This window comes from Chelonia mydas, chromosome 6, assembly GCF_015237465.2.
Source record: "Chelonia mydas isolate rCheMyd1 chromosome 6, rCheMyd1.pri.v2, whole genome shotgun sequence".
Classification (NCBI taxonomy): domain Eukaryota; kingdom Metazoa; phylum Chordata; order Testudines; family Cheloniidae; genus Chelonia; species Chelonia mydas.
This window is the reverse complement of record NC_051246.2, coordinates 111,889,758-111,908,439: the sequence shown is the minus strand read 5'-3', so window position 1 is coordinate 111,908,439 and position 18,682 is coordinate 111,889,758. Positions and strand designations below refer to the sequence as shown.

Below are 18,682 nucleotides of genomic sequence, written 5' to 3'. Positions count from 1 at the left end.
TCAAACCTGTTGCAATTCCAGTGAAGTCAGTGGAGTAATGCCAAGTCTGAATCAGACCAAGTATATATTTTATGATCTGGTATTTCTTAAAAAGAGGAAAGGTCACCACATGATTACTAAGTACAACACACCACTCCTACATGGTAATGTTATTGTTTGCAATAGTTAGGACTACAGAATTAGGACACAAAAATAAAATGTTTGGTCACTTTTACTTAGAGAGTTCCATGCCTACATGAAGATGCTAAAAGAAGTTTCTTCACTTTTATGTACAGTAAACCCTCACTAGATGGCTCCTTACAGCAAGCAAATATGATCTCAACAGCAAGAATACCAATGTGATGTTATATGTAAGAACACACACAATTTTATGCTAATTGGGCTTTCTAGCTGTTTGAGTGCAATGCACATACAGGGTACATAACACATTGGTTCATAGCTGAGCAAACAAGTAGCTACATGAGTTACCAGTGATACTATTTTATGACTGGCAAACCATGAGTCAGACTGGCACTGTCATCCTTCTCAAGTTTAATACACCCCATGCCCTTTTGTATGCATTTTTAAGTAAATCTGTTTCAAATTCAGCTGTCTAATTCAGAGAGCAAAGGTGGGCTGGGGGAAGGAGGCAGGAGGGAATGTTGGTGGGAACAGCAGATTCCAGTTGAGGCAATGGACAGTTTTCAAGTCTGGAGTCCTATATGTCACATAAGCAAAGAGGTTGCATGCACCCTAAAATGGCTCTTTAAAGTCTCTGTCACAGGAACATTTTATTTATAACACATATATTAACAGGTTGCTCTGTGCAAAAGAACAGAGAGAGAAACAAACTGTTTACTTCTCATTCATACTTCACGTACACAGTGTGGTTCAAGGTTGTGCAAGTCAATTGTGCACTCATTAATGAGTGATAGCAATTGGTGCATATCCCATACTGCGATAAACATGTTTATTACATGTTTGGAAGATGTATGTGAAAGTGGTGGTATTACACAGCAAACTAGAGAGAGTTTACACTGTAGAATTAAGGGTCTGATTTATAGCCATAAAGGGAAAGGTGCATTTGATGCTCCATCCCTTTGCAATACTCTTAGGCCTAGATCAGTGGTTCTCAACCTGCAGCCCAATCAGCACACAGCTGCAGCCTATGTGACATCCTCAGGGCCATACAGGTAGTAGTGGATGCGGCCCACAATGGTAAATAGGTTGAGAACCACTGAACGATTGGAAACAAAGTTTGAAATACGAGCAAACTCTCACAGCTCAAGCATGGCTGTTTATTTCAGAACACAATCAGTATAGATGTTGAAAAATCAACATAGATACAATATGGTGAATGTATTTGTAATCAGCCCAAAACGTTGATGTAAATGTTCAGATTAGAGAATTATAGCAATTACATTAAATAACTCACCGGAACAATTTCATTATTGATGGCCAAAGAGGATAATAAAAGTATCCCAAACAAACACAAGCTGCACTGGACCAGCCCAAGAAGTGGTATCCTAATATGGCAATAATTGATCACCTAATTAATAAAATTGTTCTTTTCCCCTAACAACTCAAAGTTTAGAGTTTTTAGACAGACATTTGTATCTTGTTTACTTTTTTAAAAATGGATTTTGTTTTTTCAGCAACTTTCCCTTGAAATGCACTTGTTTACAGCAGGTCTTTAAGGCTGGATTAATGGAGGGGAGAGTTTGCCTTCAAATTATACACATAGATTTTGTTGTTTTTATTTCTACAGTCACTAACCTATTAATAAAACCCTAGTGTAATAACGCTCAAATTCCACTCCTTACGTTACCAAAAGACTAAGAGAAAGAGAGAGCAGGTCAAATCAATGACTCCAGAAATTATTTTATATATTTTGATATTACATCTCTTTCACACAACACAATATGCTTTCAGCATACAGTGATGAATTATTAATTGCCCACAGCTTCAAACGGCAGCCAGAAGGATTAACTCATGAACTGGACAATAAAAGAGGAGATGGTAAGTCATCACCCAATGAGCCTTCTGAGATGGGCAATAACAGTGATGTATCTAGAATATCCATGGAAAAATTTCTACTGTATTCATTTATATTTAATGCAATTTATTGGTGTTGCCCTCTCTGTAGGCAAACATCCAGAGGATTGAGATTTGAGGAAGAGATTGAAGAATTCTCACCTACGTGTCCCAGACACTGTGTCTTCAGGGACTCTTGGGTTGCCTTTCAACAACAAGGAAGATGGTAGCATCTCCTTTGACAGCTGTTTGATGGCATTGATGTTCATGGTTATAGCCTGACTTACATCCTTGCACATCTTGTTTTTCTTCTCCTTCCTCACATGCCTGAGAGCCTAAAGTGGTCATGTAATTGCACCAAGGAAAGGACAGAACTGATCTCTCAGCACCATGGAGTTCTGGTCCATCTGCAATTGGATATTTAAAAAAAAAAGAAGGAAAAGGAAAAAACCCACTCAACTTTGTAAGTTATTTATCTGTTTATGGTTGCTTTAACATTCCTTATGGAGAAATAACAGATACAGATTTGGAAATCATTTGCAGTTCTTTAGTTTTACTTACTTCAAGCAACTGCGTAGCCCTTCAAGGCAATTTTAGGCTATCTATACCAGGGGCTTTCAACCTTTTTAGGCATCTGCACCAGATTAAAGGCTTCAGTTGTTCCAACTAATGATTACATTTAAGGTTATGTCTTTGGGGCTGGGGAAGGGTGCGAGTTTAGGGGAACAGAAAATTAAGTGAATTCTTAAAAAAAAAAATTTGAACAAGACAAAGGGTAAAATGTTCAAGTCAGTTGGGTGCTTCTAGGAGCTTAAATCCCCTTTTTCAGGAGAGACAGAGTTTGTCTACCCAATAAAGTTTTATCAGTTATAGCAGTATAAATATACCAGTATAGTTAAACTCATATAACTCCCCGATCTGGACACTCTTATTCCAGTATAAAAGTGACTTTTTTCAGCTTAGTTTAAGACCATTCCCAAGCCACATAAGATAAACTGAACCAGCTTTTTTGTTTTGGGGGTTGGTTTTTTTTTGGTTTTGGGATTGTTGGTTTTTTGGTGTTTTTTGTTTGCAGATAACTTAGAAATTAGCTGGCAGGAGCACTGTATCTAATTCCTATATAAAGAAAGAAATATATATATACACAAACACCAGTTAAAGCCATATTTTAAATTTATATGTAAGTTTAGAACAATCAGGGGATAATACAGCAAGATATTCCCAATTCCAAGCCTTGAGGTATCAGTTTTGGAGCCTTAACACATAGTTATTCATTCTCTGACTCCAGATTAAATTTAATCAGTTAACAAGAATTTTTTTTTTAATTCCTATCCTTGCTTCACTCTGAATTCAAATTGGGTTCTTTCTGCTTCTTTCATCTTCACCAGCAATGCATTCAACAATTCTGTTGATGTATGAGGCCAAACAGAATACAGTTTGCTTTCCTTGACTGATATTGGTTCCTGCACCATTAAAAGTAAAAACATGTTTGTATCCATAAAATAAACAGATTTGACTTGAAACAGAGAAAGTAGATGTATTTCATTGTGGTAACATTTTTACAGAACGGCTTTTCTGACCACAACTGGACTTTAAAGAAAAAACAACATTTATTTTTGCCAGGCTGGATGTACAAGATATGCCAATGAACATTCTTATTATCCATTCATCTAAGCCATTAGCTAGGAGAGTGTGCAGTCTTGAGGGTGGAGTAGCAGAATGGGGATCCGGGCTGAGATACATTTCCAGTTCTAATACTAACATGTTCTGACATCTTGTGGCAAAGTCACATAAGGGACACTGGTTCCGTTTAAAATTTTAATGTATATTCTTACTTTGTTACTAACTCTTGAATAAAACAATTGAAACAATTGAAGAAAAATCTACATTACTTTCTATCATTTAGGCTACTTACTTCTTGCAGTTCACCAAGCTTGGAATAGATCATTTAACTTTTGGAAACATCCTACTAGTGCAAGGCCCCATGAGTTTATACTGCACCTGCCTGGGGCTCTAAGGGTGTTATCTACCACAAATAATAATAGACTAGAAACTGACTTTAAACAGGAGTCAAACTGACACTTTCAAGTCACTTTCACTTCTGTTTAAAGGCTAGTTACTTTCCAGAAGGCTCATAAACACAACACTGCAGTGATTGAGTTGCAGTTCTCATAGGAAAATATTTAAAACCAAACACCAAGAAAATTCCACATTTTAAAGTTGAGAAAAAAAATTGTGATGTGCCTCAGTGCCTGTTGCTGTGAATTGGGAATACTACTGCTTGCCTGTCTGCCATATGGAATTATAAGGATTAGATTGAGATCTGTGGAGCAGGAACTGGGCCTTCTTATTGGTTTGTATGATGCTGAGCACAATGAGGGATTCCTACTCATTAAGGTCTTTAGGCACTACTGTAACATTAGTCAGCTGTTGAGATGCTCGCTGGTGGTAGCTGAAGGGGACTTACCTGGTGGGTGGGATGTTGGTGGCGTACAGGTCCATCTCTTTGTTGGCCAGCAGCACAGCCTTCATCCCAAGAGCTCAGCACCTGCTGGCAGAATTTGCAGCACAGCAATGGACATTCACCTTCCCTTGAAGGTGCAACTGCTAGTGGACATGACGGCTCTGGATGAGAAGGGTCTGTCTCCAGTCTCTTCCCAGAGAGATGTGAGAGTGCTTCCTGATTCTCTGAGGACAAACAGACCCCAAGACCCACTTAGCTGCTCCTTGCCCCCCACCGTTCTTCAGCTCCCACTCCCTCAGGATCCTTGCCCCAGGGACTGTTCCCACTCAGCTGCTCCTCCCACACTCACTGCCTGCTCCCTCAGGCCTCACACCTGGAGATTGACACCCCTTTCCCACCCCACTACTCCCCCCCACCACTAGTGGGTGCCCTGTGCTCCTCCTCTGCTTCCCACCACCACCAATGGGGACCTTCTGCTTCTCCCTCCCACCCCCACCACAGGATACCTTGTGCTCCCCCACCACCACCGGGGACCCTATGCTCCCCGCTCCCATCCTGACTGACCCATTCCTTGCCTGGCCCACCCCCAGAGGCCCTACTCACTGCCCCTCCCAGGAGTTGATCCCCTTCTCTTTTCCCCCGGGCCAGCATCGGCCATGCTGCAGTTAGACCCCAGCAGGCTAGGCTGTGCAAGCCCCCTTCTTCAGAGCTGTCAGACTCAGTTTGAATCACCATCCTCGCTTCCCACTGGAAGAGAGCCCCCATGCCCCTAGTGCCCAACTGGAGGGATTGCGGCTAGGACATGCCCCTTCAGCTCCTCATTAGAGGAGCCAGCCCCCTCCTCCTGCAGGTTAAAGCCTCCGTTGCTCCTGATTGGGCCAGGGCGGCTGGGGCATGTGCTGCAAGCAGACCTCCAGTATGAAACTCCCCCGCCCTCCCTAAATGGTGCCCCTGCCACCAATACTTTCATACCAGAATAAGAGTGCCCACACAGGGGTTATACCAGAACATCTATATCAGCATGTCACAGGTTCACCTGAACCAATGGACCATTTCATGAGGTGAGCTCCCTTCAAGTCAATTGATGTCCAACTCAGAATGACCAATTGGACCTTAAATTCTACAAAGTAAAATAAAACCAGTCTTGTGCTGACTCAGTCAAAGAGGTCCGGCCCTCCTGAACCTCTTGGGTTCCAACAGGGGAGATCCTTCCTCCTCAATTTTAGCTTCACCTAGACCTGTCCCTAGAAGAAGCAGCCAGTCCTTTTTAATCTTTCCTGCTGCTGGCCTTCTAGCAACTGGAGGAGCAAGTCTTGTTGGGTCTGCTGGCAGCTGATCCTGGGTGGGCTCCCTTGGCAGTTCTTGGAGGTCTAAACTCACTCTTCTACCTCAACAGGACACCTTCTTCAGGCAGGGTGTGAAGAGGGCAGCTAATGCCTGGGGCACACAGTATACCTGGTAAAACTTTCCTGTATAGACAAGGCCTAAGTCATTTAGGTGCTTTTGAAAATTGTATTCCAAGAATCTGTATCCAGCTAACTTCTCATCCCCCTGGAGCCTTGTTCCCTCTAATGACAAACTCAGGGTCCCAGCTCTGTCTGCAGCCCTGATACAACAGTTGTCTGTCTACCTCCTGTTCCTTTAAGTGTGACACTGATAGATGGGGTAATCAAAATCCTGGAGCATGGCACTGGTGTCTGAGAGCAACTTCAGATTCATTGAGGGTCAAAGCATGTGCAAATAAATAGGAAGCAGGCAGCAGTAGCGTACAAGATCCCAGCACAGATTTGATTAAAGTCCGTCTCATCCCTTCCCATGGTGAAACCATATAGGAGTCTGCAAACCCAGTGAGAAGAGGGAGGATGATCTGGTGTTAAGGCACTAGAATAGCACTCAGCAAGTCCAAGGTCAACTCTCAGCTGTACCACAGACTTCCTGTGTGACCTTGGTCAGGTCATTTAATCTTTCTGTGCTCAATTCCCCTTCTGTGAAATGGGGATACTACTTCCCCGGTCCTCAGGGATGTCATGAGGCTATATGCATTAATGTTTTGGAGGTGTTAGATAGTATGTCAATGGTGGCCATAGAAATAGCTAGATAGAGATTCCCCTGACAGAATTCCCACTGGATTGTTTACACTGAGTGAAAAATTTATAGGAGGATCATCCTGCAAAATGCATGGCTGTTAGGGCAGCCACTGGAGCCCAATGCCTCTGCACTACCCCTCAGCATACCCTGACAGCACCAGACCCGAACTGCCAGCCCCTCACCTTGCCTTTGGCAGCCCCTGGGCCTCCACTCTTCTCCGAGGCTCATCAGTTGGGAGAGGCTGCATGCAAAGCTAATACCAAAGGTCATTATTAAGTTATGTGCAGCTTTCCTGCAGACTTTATGGGAGATGGTGATTTGTCCTGACAGCCCCCAACGGAAAGATCGAAAATTGACGTTGTTGGTTTTCCCTGTTCCCCCCAAAAATAATATAACTGAAAAAACAGGAGTTGGACCCTTCTTGCCCAAAAACAAGTTGTGTGTTCTTACAGACAGACTTAGAGTTATAACCTGCACAATGGCTGTTTTTAGCCATGATTCCCTGCAACGTGATATACCTCCCAGCAGGACACCGTATATACTATCTTATCTCCTAGACACAAACCACCAGTTACACAACAAGCTGAAGAATGAAGAGGAACTGTGGCCAAAGAACATTTACCTACTCAACCTGGATTACACAAGAGTGACAATGCACCTATCTTGTGAGTGACAGTGTAACAGCTGCCATCTTGGTTGACACACTGGGGATTAAACTGGGGAAGTCCAGAGCTAAAAGCAGGAGCTGTTACAGTTTGAGATAAAGAGACAACTCACCTTAGGTTGTTGGAGCTATAACAGATTTATACGTAGAGCTGAGCTGGAATGAGATTTTTCGTTTTGCAAAAATTTCCAAGATTTTGGGGAAAAAGTTAGTTCTGTAGTGGAATGAAAAAGAGTAATCTCAGAATTTTTCACAGAACAGCTGCTTGGCTTCCTGGCCAGCAGCCAAGGAGCTGAGTACCCACCTCCACTCCAGGAGGGCAGCCCAAGCAGCCAGGCAGATGGGGAACCAGCCATCTGGCTCCCCTGGTAGCCAGCCAGATGGAGAACTGGTCACCATCTCACTGGGGAGCTGGTGCCCCCAAGTCCTCTGGGTCCTAGGGAGCCCTGGAACCACGACAACCCACCTGGCGAGCTGCTAAGGAGCTGGGGAGCCGTGGGGACCCTAACTCCAAGGCAGTCTGTCTGGGAAGCTGACCCAGAGCCAGGGACCCTATAATACCTGCAAGGTCCGACTCTACTCATATGGTCTGCAGATCAGGCACAGAGGTGGATCTGTACCACACACTGACCAATGGGTTACACTAGAGTAAGTCTCAAATAAGAGAAAAGTTAAAATATGTATTAACCAACACATTTTAAATGCCTAGCATAGGCAGAACACATTGTATTTTCATGAGTATTAGCCAGCTGAAGGCCTAGGTTTTATCTCAATCAGCCGACACAGGTCAAAATACAGGTTGTCCTGCCTACACCAGGTGTTTAAAGTACGTTGGTTAAACTAAGCTAGCTATCATCTTTTAAAAAACACATTTTTGCTAGTCTAGACATCTCCAAATGTGTGAGCTAGGCCTCCTGCTGACTCATTTAAACTACAAATGGTGCACATTTGTGCATGCAAAGCAAATGAACTCAGATACATGTGTAAAAGTGGTGAGGCAAAACGATATGGTGTGTGATGTCTAGATTCATAAAAGTGGTAGCCCTGTGTGTGTTTGTTCTGCTAAAGAAGCAGTTTTGACTGAATGAAGCACAGACCACTAGAAAAAATACATGTAAGATAGGTCATTGTCTCTTGGGCAGAGAAAGAGTTTCCCTACTGGATAAAGCCCACATAATCCACAACATTCAGTGCCTTTTGGCAGAGTGAGAGAAGACATAAGCCCAAACTCTGTGCATTTTCCTTTAAGAACACCTTGTGTCAGCCAGCTTCTGAGCCATCCCTCATGTCCTCATTTCAGTGTTTTCCCTCAGCAGTCTCAGCTGAATCACTCTTGCATCATTGACATCACTGTGGGCAGCTTTCCATACATAGGTGTGGCAAATGGCGACACCTCCCGCTCAGTCATAGTCAAGTGGGGATGAGCAGTGAATCTTCGCCAAGGCCCAGAATCAGAGTTCTGTAGGGACTTGTGCAATTTTTGCACCCTGAATCAAGATGTAAGCTTCAAAAAGAGCAGATCTGGGATTCCCCTTCACATAGGCTGCAGATATTGTGTTTCATGGAACAGATCCTTTAGTCTCGGTATCTTGCTGGAGTTGAAGGCATTTGTATTCAAATCCTTATTTAGACTCTAATGCTATTTAGTACTGGATACAGGGATTTTATACTGGAAATGGCCCAGTTGACTTTACTTTTGCCCAAAACACACAATTAAAGCTTTAAGATGCTGTTTCCTCTCCACTGTGTTTACATTGTCCCCGATACTCTCTCAGAAAGTGTTATTATTCTGCCACATTGACTCTGCTAATAACATTTACTCTGCCCAGCGTCTCTCCTCCACGTTCTTTTCAAGACTTTCACCAGAGTGAAAACGATGATAACCATTTTACATGTATTTACATTAGTTCAGGTGCCACTTACAGTACTTTGAATTTACTTAAACATATGCCACAAAAGTATATATTATAGCACCACTATACACAAAGTTGTGTCAGGCATTCCCATTGTAAAGCCCTCTTTTCAGGAGTTAAACATCTTTACTGATTATAACAATACATTGCTCTTATGGCTTTGCTACATTAGAAAATGTGAGCTTGGTCAAATATGGTTGTGAAGAGTGAAGTCACCTGACACCATCACCGATGTAGGCAGGCCAAATCGTGATCAGCATCCACACTGACCAGTCAGTCAGCATTGTGTCAGCTAACTCCTTGCATCACAATTTTTTTGAACTTGATAAGTGTGTAAGGCAGGCAGACCCTTGTAGAAAACCTGTCATCCAGAGATCTTACAAGCAATAACGAAAGCCGACACTATATGAAATAGGTACATGTGTCTGCTTCACATACATATTATCTGTAAAATATGTACAGAGGTATGTGACTCAATCAGCTACACCACAAGTGAGTGACAGAGTCAAGAACAGAACGGACTCCCAAGGCCCTACTCTGTTGGAGGAAGTGTGGTTTAGTTGTCAATGCACTGAGGGAGGGGTTCCCTTAGAGGCCCCCAAACCAGAAGAAAATTTATTTAAATCCTAAAATGGTTAATACATGCAAAGGATTGGCTTCAACCTTGTTTTATTCTCAAACTAACTCACCATTCTTACTTATGGTAAATCTCACCTATGGTAGCTTTCAAAGATTAACCAGCAAGAAATCCTTCCTCAGCTTATGTTCTGTGCAGATGTAAATGTTGTGTCAGTGTTTGTAGTGAAATATAGCACCATCATTTCTCTCAAGTGTGGAAGGGAGATCCACATGCAATTGGATTGCATACGCAGACCCTTAAGTTCATGAAGAGCTGATCACAGGAATGGGGCCCAACTGATTTCACAGAAAGGATATGCTTTTTTCCCTTGGAAAAAATATAGAGTAGGGCTCAGATTATAATTTGCTTCATATTCACAGTGTAGACAAAGAGTACCATTGTTCTAGGTCCAGTGGCATTCCAAAAAAGCACCCCAAAGTGCTGGTTCCCAAGTTCTGAGGCTCCCAACGCAGCTGGGACATCCAGGCTTCTGGTTCTCCTTCAGCCTCCTGCTGGGAGTTGGGCTACCCAGCTGGCCTGGGAGTCAGGAAGCTCTGGAGTTCTAGCTCCAAGGCAGTCAGCATGGCAGGCTGCCCCAGAGCCACAGACCCTGGAAGGTCTGGGATCCCCAGCTCCAGGGAAGTTTGCATTGCAGGGCTGACATGGACCCTGGAAGTCCAGGCTACAGAGGAGTCAGTTAGTGAGCTGGAAGGAAACCAAGCAGGTTTCAAAACCCTGCCTGGTTTCATCAGAAATTAGTTGAAATTGAACCATTTCTATTAAACGTTTTTATTTAAAGAAATGGGCTAATCATGATGAAAAAACTTTTCATCTGAATTTTTTCAACCAGCTCTGGTCACATGGCCTCTTGATGTTAGCTGGAGAAATACTGCAAAACGTTGTCCACAAGTACGTGTTTGAATTTTAAAATGAATTCTTGTGGACTGTGTTCAAGCTCCATTTGTACTTGCCTTATGTGAAAGTTCCAGCTAATAAGCTTACTGGCAGGAATGTTCTCAGAAACACAGAATTTTAAAACGAATGCTGTACAATATTTCCAGAAAGCAATTTTTGATTTAATAGGCACAATCAATCACAGCACCAGAGTCCTGATTTTAGCAGCTAAGTTCATCCCATCATGGTACCGACTCATACCATGTGACTTGTCTGACCAATCAAAACAGCTCAAATGTTAAATACTCACAGCTAACTGCTTGATAACACACAAATTGCCAAGTATTAATTGCAGAAATTTAGGGAATAGTTATGAATAAATACACTCAAGATTATTAGGATTTGCTTGCAGACAATTTGTGATAGAACAAGTTAGGATTTTTGTCAAGTAAATTATTCATTGTGAATTATTTGCCCAGCTTGGGACGTTAATTGATACATTACTTCTTCATGTATTTGATGGTTAACACAAACATTTTTTGTGTTAACCAAAGCTAATATCACAGCACTGTTGGGAAGAGGATTTTGCCAATGATTACTTCCTTTAAACATGAATTTGGGATCAAAACAATATGGTTCTGATTTTTCATCTATTTTTAGTCTTATTATATACTTCTCCATTGATAGCAATGAAATAATTGCAATAGACATCCTATGAATTTTCAACAGAGTGATATCTTCAATACTTTGCTGAAATATTTTTTTCCACAACTGCTTTGTCTTCTTCAATCTTCATATTGATTTGGGCTGTAATCACCCCTTCCCCCTCCTCCCCCGCCCCCACAGAGCGAAACTACACAATATCGGTGAGGGGGAACTCTATGGCAGAGACAGCACAATGGATTTGAGCTAGAGCTGTTCAAATATTTTCCATCAAAACTGTTTTCATGGAAAGTCTGGGCTTTGATTAAACAAACATTTTCACAGAAAGTGTCTGTTTTCCCTGAAAAATATTAATATGTAGTTGAAAAACCAAATACTCAAAAAATGATTTTGTTTTTGCCAAAAAACAAAATATTTCAGTTCAAAATAAGCACTGGTTTTCAATAATTCAAAAATTTCAAGTCAAAATTCACCACAACAAATAATCTATTTTCTGATCAGCTCTAATTTACGCCTGACTCATGGGCACGCTCTGTTACAGCAACTTTACAGCCACCAGTCCAGCATCTGGGCTGGCACAGTGGGCATTGTTCCTCTGCCTGGTTTTTGGGTCACACTGTCTACATATGTGTAGATTCAGCAGCATCTGTCCATTTTCTAGCCAAGGCCCAATGGGCTGACCTATTTAAGGCTGGCACAAAGACCTGCTTTTTAGAGTTCCCCAGTACTGGTATACATCCTAATAACCCCAGACCACACCACCATCCACACACAGATGGCTAACAGTGTTGGAGGACCTTACACACACTCCATACATGAGTGAATTTCACTCATGATTGACTACAAACCATTGTTTAGTATTTGGCTTCCTATGAAGAAGTCCTATTCGGCCCATTTCTAACAGAGGTCTTACAGCTAATTTAGAGTTCAATTATCATCTGCGATATAATAAAACAAACTGCAGTCAGATAATCTCTTAATAAATGAAAATTTGCAATAAACTATGTGAGCACCACAGAGACATGGCAAGGATGAATAACCTAAAGGTACCAGCCTGAACAAATGCACTGTACATACATTGCCTGTATTAGTCCTGGTTCTTATATCCAGGAATCCTTGATAATGATTTTTCCATCTAAAACACAGTTATTATAATGGCATCATTTGTGCTGCATAATTAAATAATGTCCGCATTTTTATTATAAACCCCTTTATAGGAGTCTACAGCATACATTTAAAAGTAATTTATAAACTAAAATTTGGACACATGCATTCTGTAAAATGCAATGAACATTCACGCAACTGCCTTTCTTTTTAGAGGGGATCAAGTCAACTGCCTCATACTAAGAAAGCAGGACAAACAGCAAGTTATCTGAAATGCCTATACAAAAATGCAAGAAGCCTGGGAAACAAGCAGGGAGAACTGGAAGTCCTGGCACAGTCAAGGAATTATGATGTGATTGGAATAACAGAGACTTGGTGGGATAACTCACATGACTGGAGTACTGTCATGGATGGATATAAACTGTTCAGGACAGACAGGCAGGGCAGAAAAGGTGGGGGAGTTGCATTGTATGCAAGAAAGCAGTATGACTGCTCAGAGCTCCGGTATGAAACTGCAGAAAAACCTGAGTGTCTCTGGATTAAGTTTAGAAGCGTGAGCAACAAGGGTGAAGTCATGGTGGGAGTCTGCTATAGACCACCAGATCAGGGGGATGAGGTGGACGAGGCTTTCTTCCGGCAACTAACGGAAGTTACTAGATTGCAGGCCCTGGTTCTCATGGGAGACTTCTATCACCCTGATATCTGCTGGGAGAGCAATACAGCGGTGCACAGACAATCCAGGAAGTTTTTGGAAAGTGTAGGGGATAATTTCCTGGTGCAAGTGCTGGAGGAACCAACTAGAGGCAGAGCTCTTCTTGACCTGCTGCTCACAAACAGGGAAGAATTAGTAGGGGAAGCAAAAGTGGATGGGAACCTAGGAGGCAGTGACCATGAGATGGTCGAGTTCAGGATCCTGACACAAGGAAGAAAGGAGAGCAGCAGAATACGGACCCTGGACTTCAGAAAAGCAGACTTTGACTCCTTCAGGGAACTGATGGGCAGGATCCCCTGGGAGAATAACATGAGGGGGAAGCTGGCTGTATTTTAAAGAATCCTTACTGAGGTTACAGGGACAAACCATCCCGATGTGTAGAAAGAATAGTAAATATGGCAAGTGACCAGCTTGGCTTAACAGTGAAATCCTTGCTGATCTTAAACACAAAAAAGAAGCTTACAAGAAGTGGAAGATGGGACAAATGACCAGGGAAGAAGTATAAAAATATTGCTCGGACATGCAGGAGTGAAATCAGGAAGGCCAAATCACACCTGGAGTTGCAGCTAGCAAGGGATGTTAAGAGTAACAAGAAGGGTTTCTTCAGGTATGTCAGCAACAAGAAGAAAGTCAAGGAAAGTGTGGGCCCCTTACTGAATGAGGGAGGCAACCTAGTGACAGAGGATGTGGAAAAAGTTAATGTACTCAATGCTTTTTTTGCCTCTGTCTTCACGAACAAGGTCAGCTCCCAGACTACTGCACTGGGCAGCACAGCATGGGGAGGAGGTGACCAGCCCTCTGTGGAGAAAGAAGTGGTTCGGGACTATTTAGAAAAGCTGGATGAGCACAAGTCCATGGGGCCGGATGCGCTGCATACAAGAGTGCTAAAGGAATTGGCGGATGTGATTGCAGAGCCATTGGCCATTATCTTTGGTCCCAGACGACTGGAAAAAAGACTAATGCAGTGCCCATCTTTAAAAAGGGAAGAAGGAGGATCCTGGGAACTACAGGCCAGTCAGCCTCACCTCAGTCCCTGGAAAAATCATGGAGCAGGTCCTCAAGGAATCAATTCTGAAGCACTTTGAAGAGAGGAAAGTGATCAGGAACAGTCAGCATGGGTTCACCAAGGGCAAGTCATGCCTGACTAATCTAATTGCCTTCTATGACGAGATAACTGGCTCTGTGGATGAGGGGAAAGCGGTGGACGTGTTGTTCCTTGACTTTAGCAAAGCTTTTGACACCGTCTCCCACAGTATTCTTGTCAGCAAGTTAAAGAAGTATGGGCTGGATGAATGGACTATAAGGTGGATAGAAAGTTGGCTAGATTGTCGGGCTCAACGGGTAGTGATCAATGGCTCCATGTCTAGTTGGCAGCCGGTATCAAGTGGAGTGCCCCAAGCGTCGGTCCTGGAGCCGGTTTTGTTCAATATCTTCATTAATGATCAGGAGGATGGCGTGGATTGAACCCTCAGCAAGTTTGCAGATGACACTAAACTGGGAGGAGAGGTAGATACGCTGAAGGGTAGGGATAGGATACAGAGGGACCTAGACAAATTAGAGAATTGGGGCAAAAGAAATCTGATGAGGTTCAACAAGGACAAGTGCAGAGTCCTTCACTTAGGATGGAAGAATCCCATGCACCACACAGACTAGGGACCGAATGGCTAGGCAGCAGTTCTGCCGAAAAGGACCTGGGGATTACAGTGGACAAGAAGCTGAATATGAGTCAACAGTGTGCCCTTGTTGCCAAGAAGACCAATGGCATTTTGGGATGTATAAGTAGGGGCATTGCCAGCAGATCGAGGGACGTGATCGTTCATCTCTATTCGACACTGGTGAGGCCTCATCTGGAGTACTGTGTCCAGTTTTGGGCCCTACACTACAAGAAGGATGTGGAAAAATTGGAAAACGTCCAGCGGAGGGCAACAAAAATGATTAGGAGACTGGAACACATGACTTATGAGGAGAGGCTGAGGGACTGGGATTGTTTAGTCTGCGGAGGAGAAGAATGAGGGGGGATTTGATAGCTGCTTTCAACTACCAGAAAGGGGGTTCCAAATAGGATGGATCTAGACTGTTCTCAGTGGTAGCAGATGACAGAACAAGGAGTAATGGTCTCAAGTTGCAGTGGGGGAGATTTAGGTTGGATATTAGGAAAAACTTTTTCACTAGGAGGGTGGTGAAGCACTGGAATGCGTTACCTAGGGAGGTGGTGGAATCTCCTTCCTTAGAAGTTTTTAAGGTCAGGCTTGACAAAGCCCTGGCTGGGATGATTTAGTTGGGGATTGGTCCTGCTTTGAGCAGGGGGTTGGACTAGATGACCTCCTGAGGTCCCTTCCAACCCTGATATTCTATGATTCTATGAAGTTCTTAGGTTTATTTGTTATTGTTGTTTTGTTTTGGGGGTGGGGGTAGGGGGGTTCCCTAAACGCATAGTGAAATCATATACTTTAAGTCTAAAATGAGCTAAGCCTCCCCTGGCACAGCCGCTGCCACCCCACCGCCAGATTCCTGGACTGTGGGGGCCCCGCCTGCGCTCTGCCTCTTCCCTGAGGTCTCCACCTCCCGCCACTATCTGGTGAGTCCCTCCTTGCTCCTCTCCCCCACTCTACCCCCTCTCTCCAGAGATCCCCATCACTCACCATGTCCTTCCTCTCCTCCACCCCCATCCCTGCGAGACCCCCACCGCATCCCTCTTCACATCCCCTACCCCATGATACCCCCCAACCCACAGCCTCCCTCCTGTCCTCCACCCCTCCCCCACCACGTCCCTTCACTCCTCCACCCCCTCGAAACCTCCCCGCCCAGTGCTCACTGCATCACTCCTTATCCCCCACCCCTACAGAGGAGAGGGGTGGAGGTGAGGAGAGACACGGACAGCATGAGCGGCAGGGGCCTTGGGGGGCAGGAACATGGAGATCACAAGTGGTGAGGACCTCACACGGGCGGAGGGTGGAGCAGAGGAAGGATGTGGTGGCCTCGAGGGGGAAGGAAAGGAGGGATGCAGCGAGCAGCAGTGGCGGGGGGGAGGGAGCAGGAGGCGGGGCCTGGGGTGGAGTGTGGGCAGGGCCGCAGGTGGAAGAGGCAGGACAGAGAGCTAGCGTCCCCTAGGAGAAGCTTCACCTGCCGCCCATGGGCACTCTGCATGCTCATGCACCACCGCAGGAGAAGGGAGATATGGGTATATTGGGGCATGGTGAGAGGGGTGCATGCAGCACAGAGTACAAGTACAAAACTCTTTGGGGAAAGCAGCAGGCTTTGTCTGAACCTCTTCCCTCTCTATTCTGCAGTGGTGGTGGGCTTTGACCTGGCTGTACACCAGGGTCTGCAGGACTTAGTCCTTCAACTTTGTGATTTCTGTGCATGTTTTCTAGAGTGCTCGGCTTTCCTCAAATCATACCCGTCTTCTGCAAGGTTTGGGCCAGGGGCCTTATTTTGAGTCTGAACTCGCAGCCCTTTCCCCTGTAGGATCCATGGGACTACGCAGGCAAGGAAGGGCAGCAAGGTCAGGCCTTTCCTTTTTGCATGCTGTTTGTGTTTATTGAGTTTTGCATACCACAGCAAGACAAGTATGAGTAAAGGCTGCTGAAAAACAAACAAGCAGAGCCAAATGCAGGGTCCCCTCTAGCTATCAGACACTCCAAACAGGCTCCTGTTGGTGTTTCTTTAAAGGAACATTAGAACAAGCATGTAATGACCAATGGGAAACTGACACTTGTTTGCATACAGTGACTTTTATATGCATTTCTGATCACTTTCATACTAACTTAGCAAGCTCCACACACCATACAGTACAGTGTAACCCCTGGAGACGTGTATTGAACCAAATTCAGTGCTGACTCACACCCCCTGCAATCCTATGGAAGTCTCTGGGATTGTATGGAGGGCAGATCAGTGCTGAATTCAGGCCATTGTGTCAAACATCCAATTGCTAATCCCTTCATAATACCATCTGATAATCCTAGCTGAAAACAAACTACCCTTGAAATGTTTATCAGTATTCCCAACCCCATTCCAGTACCTCAAACATCAGGAGGCAGACTCTTCCAGTGCACAGTCCTACACACAACCTCCCTCCTCTCCAAACCAAGCCAGGAATCATTGATTAGGTATTTATGCAAAGAGCCCTGGCCCCCTCTACAACACCTGCTGGAGAAGGCCCATAAAACAACCTCCCTGCAGCTTTGAGGAGGTGGAAGTGGAGAAGCTAGAGTAAAGGCCCCTTCGTCCCCATGGTCCTGCCTTCAGGCATGAATTTATTGGTGGATGAATATGTGCAATGCCTGATAGAATTTGGCCTTGTGTTTGAAGACAAAAAAAAAAACAAACAAAAAAATGCCCGTAATGGCACACAAGTTCTATCCCAGGCTCTGCCACTGATTGCCTGAGTGACCTCAGGCAAAACACCTGTAGTCCCTGTGCCGGTTTTCCTACCTGTAAATGGAACACAAAGATACTATCCACTTTTGGGGACAGGTGCAAGAAGTATAGGTAGAAAGTGCCATGTCCTGTTAAATGGCACTAGGTACACCAGTGGCCAGGTGCTTCTCAAAAACCGGTGCCCTACTCAAGAATGACCTGTCCGGAAGCATATTAGGAATTTCAAGCCCTGGCCACTTTCAAATTAGAATAGCACTGAATGTGTCATTTTATTATTAAAATTATGTATTTACTTATTTATGTTACTGATATATGTGTATTCCTGTAGTGCCTAGGAGCCCTAGCCATGGTCCAAGACCACATTATGCTAGGCCCTGTTCAAAGAAACAATAAAAAGATGGTCCCTAGGAGCGTACCAAAAGACAACAGATGGATAGCCAGATAGACGGGGAGTACAAGGAGAAATTGGTCAGCATGGTGGTCTCTGCACACCAGCGGTTGTTGTCAAGTTTTTTGTAGGCATCACAGCAAAGGAGAGTTTGGAGGAGGGATTTGGATGTGGATAACGAGCCATAGCGGCACATTAACAACAAGACACACATGCAGCATGGCTTGCCTCCAAGTACCTTCAGAAAAGCCAAGATCAATCATTTAAAAACAGAAATTAAAATGAAAGCTACAGGAGAGAGCTCCTCCATTCAACGTTTTAACCTGCATGTTACTGCTTGCTGAATAAACATCCTCTCTTTTTAATCTCTTTGTGCTGTGCCACCCTCATGACCAACAAAAGCAAAACCTTTTCTTCAGATCAGATTATGAAAAAAATTATGAACAAAAAATTAAAATAATTTCTCCCTGTTTACAGTAAGAACTTTAGAAAAACAGAACAGATTATCTGGCGTGTGGCAGCCCTTTTGTATCTTTTTGGTAGCACAAAGTGTCAAGGAAGCAGCTAGATCTGCATGGCTGAGAATTCCTGCAGTGTTAGAGAAATCTCAGTTGGCCCAGAGCCAGAGTGCCTCACCCCCCAGCCCGAGGGGAAAGCCCATTAGACAGGGAGGAGTGAGTCTAGAAAACCACCGCACTGTTGCCAGTGCTTGCTGTTTTATTGCAAGTCTCATGATATTAGATGTTTTTCTTAATGCACATGACTCCATGAGCTGGTGCT

The 18,682-nt window shown here is 44.0% G+C and overlaps 1 long non-coding RNA gene across 2 annotated transcripts in view; it reads right to left on the bottom strand.

Moving 5' to 3' along the window:
• Positions 1-1,848: 1,848 nt before the first annotated feature.
• LOC119566469 overlaps positions 1,849-18,682 on the bottom strand; it is a 35,175-nt gene continuing 18,341 nt past the window's right edge. The window contains exons 3-5 of one of the 2 annotated variants that reach the window (XR_006291496.1): positions 7,343-7,443; positions 4,481-4,701; positions 1,849-2,420 (exon numbers count right to left, since the gene is read on the bottom strand). This is a non-coding gene — a long non-coding RNA (uncharacterized LOC119566469). The remainder of the gene's footprint in view (positions 2,421-4,480; positions 4,702-7,342; positions 7,444-18,682) is intronic. The other variant, XR_005225613.2, reaches the window with a different exon arrangement.